Source organism: Chrysochloris asiatica, unplaced genomic scaffold, assembly GCF_000296735.1.
Source record: "Chrysochloris asiatica unplaced genomic scaffold, ChrAsi1.0 scaffold00260, whole genome shotgun sequence".
Taxonomy (NCBI): Eukaryota; Metazoa; Chordata; class Mammalia; order Afrosoricida; family Chrysochloridae; genus Chrysochloris; species Chrysochloris asiatica.
The window spans coordinates 1,305,339-1,309,812 of record NW_006408778.1 but is presented as its reverse complement, the minus strand read 5'-3'; the positions used below and the strand labels follow the sequence as shown (position 1 = coordinate 1,309,812).

At 39.0% G+C, this 4,474-nt stretch overlaps 1 pseudogene; it reads left to right on the top strand.

Moving 5' to 3' along the window:
* The first annotated feature begins 413 nt into the window (after positions 1–413).
* LOC102818581 lies at positions 414–1,256 on the top strand (annotated as a pseudogene).
* Positions 1,257–4,474: the final 3,218 nt, after the last annotated feature.

Sequence of the window (4,474 nt, the reverse complement as noted above, 5' to 3'; positions counted from 1 at the left end):
TGCTTTGTAAGTGGATTGTCATAAAAAAAAAAAAAAAGCAAGATCTTTAAAGAGATGTACTGAGATAGTGGCTGCAACAATGGGCTCAAATATAACACCAATTCTGAGGACCGTGCAGGAAAATGCCATAGTTGTGTTCTGCCATATGTGGGGCACTATAGGTTAAAACCAACTCAATGACACTTAACAATAACAACATAGCAACTAGTCCAACCCACATCATCACTCCACTCCAGGAAATTCATGTATATATACAACCATGCATTCATATATAAGTACATACATACATCTGTCATTTACTACATGAACAGAGAAAAAGATTTATATTTAAAAACATTCAGCTGTTGTCAGTACTCAAGAAGGAGGCAGTGAGAGGGCAGAATTAGAGTGTGAGGCACAGAAGCAGTGGGATTATGGTGGCAACCGAGGATCGAAGGCGTGAAGAGTGGGAAGAGGAAGAAGAGCAGTTGGTTCTGGTGGAATTGTCAGGAATTATTGATTCAAACTTTCTCTCAAAATGTGAAAATAAATGCAAGATTTTGGGCATTGACACTGAGAGGCCTATTATGCAAGTGGACAACAATGTCTTTGCTGGGGAATATGAAGACACTCTTGTGACCTGTATTATATTTGAAGAAGATATGGAGGAACCTGTGGATAAAGAAGGCAATAATAAAACAGTGCTAAAATACAAATGCCATACAATGAAGAAACTAAGCATGACAAGAACTCTCCTGACAGAAAAGAAAGAAGGAGAAGAAACCATATGTGACGTGGTGCTGTTGTAATGTGCCGTGGAGTTGATTCCGACTCATAGCCACCCTGTACAAGGTTTCCGAGGCTGTAAATCTTTAAGGGAGAAGAAAGCCTCATCTTTCTCCCATGGAACAGCTGGTAGTTTTGAACTGCTGACCCTGAGGTTCACAGCCCGATTCATAACCACTACGCTACCAGAGCTTGTGGAGTGGGTGCAAATCAATGATACTGATTCCTCCAGTAGACCCAACATGATTTGTCATTTTCTACATGATAATGAAGATGAAGAAGTTGTAGCTACAGTCTCAGACAAATCTTTGGAGTTGAAGGAGCAAGATATTCAAATAATAGATAACTCAGGCCTGAGTTATGACCAAGGGATATCACTGCACTTGAAAATAGAGGACTCTGATCCTCTTATTGAGATCCCTTCTTTTGATACAGAAGGTTTTGTTTTTACGGAAACTCAGGATGCTGCCTTAGAATCTACTCTAAGATGAAATGTCTCTCATATCTAATCATGAACTTACTTAGTTTTTAAGTCAAATATTTGGCTCTATAGTGTCTAGTTGTTCATCTATTTTGTTATTTCTGTTGGCATTTCCCAAATATACCAAAAGTTAATATAGCAGTTATGTAATACTAAGACCAGAATGAATTGAATTAAAAAACAAAACAAAAGCCAGTTTAAATAATTAGAGACACTTCTCTAGTGAGTCCTTTACATTTGGATGTCTTACTAAACTAAGTGCATCAGTGTTCAATTGCAGATATCACAAATTGTGATGTACTTCTGTTGGTAGCTGCCATGGAGTTGGCTTCTGACACACGGTGAGTGTTGGGAGGCCAGAGTAGCAGCTCCTCGAGCTGAAAACAAGCCTGATGCTGCTGGGCTGCCAAGCTGCATTTACTCTGTAGTCCACAATATTCAGTGAACCTGGTGTCAGATCCCGTCCAACAAAAACATATTGTGTCCTCAGAGTGTGAATGTCATTCCAAACTGGTGACTCTCACTGCTGTTCAGCCAGAGAGAGCATGGTCACTGCCTACTCCTGTCTACCTTTTACGTGGGAGAAAAATAAACCTCTCTCTCCATGATGTGATTCTGTTCTATCCAAATGTCATCCCAATTGATAATGTTGTGCATTTTTAGAAACATGAAAAATTTAGAAAGGATAAAGAAGTAGAATGAGAGATTCTTGAAATTTGTGATTTTAAAAGAGAAACTAATATAGACATCACTAAGAAAGAAAATTATAGACCAATTTCACTCATGAATATAGATGTGAAAATATTCAACAATATACTAGCCAAAACAATCCAGCAGCACATCAAAAAATAATACATCATGACCATGTGCGATTCATATTAGGAATGCAGGGATAGTTCAACATCAGAAAAACAATCAATGTAGTCCACCATATAAATAAGAAAAAAAGAAAATAGTCATATGATCATATCGATAGATGTAGAAAAGACATTTGAAAAAATACAACATTCATTCCTAATAAAAACCCTCGACCGGAACAAACAAGATGGCGGATTGGGTGGAAGTGTTGTAAAGAGCTCCGCCAGCAATAACACAGAATACGTGACCAAACAGACTCAGGGGATGGTCCCCAAACCCTAAACCACATATAAAGGAATATTTAGAAGGTTGGAAGGCTTAGAGCTGGGGGAATTCGTGGCAAAAGCAAGAAATCCATTGCTTTCTAGTCCGGAATGTTCAGCTGCTCTAGGAGCCGCCATCTTGGGTGAGACCAAGTGGGGGAAGGGTCGGAGAGGCCACAGACGCCTGACAGAAACACAGAGATAAAGGTGTGGACATTCTTTTCTTTTGGTAGCTGTTCATTGGTCCCTTACTCTCTGTGCACCTCCATTCTGGTGACTATAGGGGTGCTGGAGCTAGTGGGCACCCCAGCCCCACCCTCATAGGGTTCTACTATGCATGAGCACACATCTCCTCAAAACTTAAAGAGACAGTTTCCAATTAAAACCTAATGGCCACAGCTGGCCCTGAACTGTGTTCAACTAGAAAAAAAGGCCTGAAAGGGAATTGTGGAGAGGGACAAGCACACACAAAAAGGAAATAAGCTGAAAATTAAATCCTGACTTAAGTAAAAATGACCAACAGGGGTATCTTGAAATTTCTCAGCAAGAGGAGTGAAAGGGAAGCCCATTTACTGATCACATCTACCTGGAGGCAATCAGAGAGCATACAAAATACCAAAATACATACCCATCTAAGTTTTAAGGCCACAGATAACCCCTGAATATGCCCCAAAAACAGGAACAGAAGACCATATCTGCACATGTCCAGAAACGAGATAAAGTGACTGAGGCAAATGAGCTGGAAGTAGACCTACACTCCATACTGGAAGATGGGCAGGCTTTGGAAATGCCTGAGAAGGAATTCCTAAAAATGATTATAAAAGGTATCAAAACACTATACAATGAAGTTGAGAAAAATAAGGAAGAAGTCAGGAAAGCACTACAGGAACAATAAAATAAAATAATACAGCATTGGAAACAATTCAAAAACTACAGAAATAGATCCAAGTGATTAATAATAGAATATCAGAAATGGACAATACACTGAAAGGGCAAAGGGATAGAATTGAAGAGATAGAAGCCAGAACTAGTGAGCTAGAAGATAAATCTCTCAACACTACTAAGAGAAGAACAAACACAAAAAAATGATTTAAAAAAATCTGAAGAAGGCCTAAGATTCATGTTGAATAACATGAAGAGGAATAACTTAAGAATTATTGGTATTCCAGAACAGGAACAATCACACAAGTCCACAGAGGAGATAGTTGAAGAGCTTCTGAAAGAACAATTTCCTAACATCATGAAAAGTGAAAAGATAAGCATTCAAGAATCTCAAAGAACCCTAGGATGGATAGACCCTAAAAGACAATCACCAAGACATATAAAAATCAAGCTATCCAAAATCAAGGATAAATACAGGATCTTGAAAACACCTATGGAAAAGAGAAATATAACATTCAAAGTCAAGCAAATCATATTAAGCTCAGATTTCTCAACAGAAACCATGCAGGCAATAAGGCAATGGGGAGACATATATAAAATCCTGAAAGAAAAAAACTGCTACCCAAGAACCCTCTACCCAGCAAAGCTGGCAATCAAATACGATGGTGTAATCAAAACATTCCAAGATAAGCAGAAGCTAAGGGATTTTCCTGAAGCCAACCCTGCTATGAAAAACATCCTAAAGGAAGTTCGGGACTGAGAACCAACAAGAACACAAAACAACTACAGAATGATGTACATGGCAGCATCAACCTGAACTCAGTCGACAAATGGAAGAAGAGTCAAGAACAGAATAAAATTATAAAAACAGGGGATCTAGGAGGTCAGTCTATGATCAAAACAATTACAATGTGAAAAAAGGTAAACACAGAGGAACAGAGATCCAGGTGGTGAGAAGGTCAGGTATATTACTGGATAAAATAGACTGTCTTAAATGAAGGGAAGAACTAATGGAATATCAGGTAACCACAATAGGATTGGGGTGCGGGATTTACTTTGGGTGTTGGGGAGTGCAATACAAGAAAGGGGGAGGAGGCGGAAGAACAAGATAGATAGGGGAACATTGAGACAGGTTTGCATAGCCTAGTGGGACAGAGGTAAATAGTGAAGCATACTCAACCTTGGAACAACAGGGCACTGAGATACAAGCATCTAGGTATAGCTT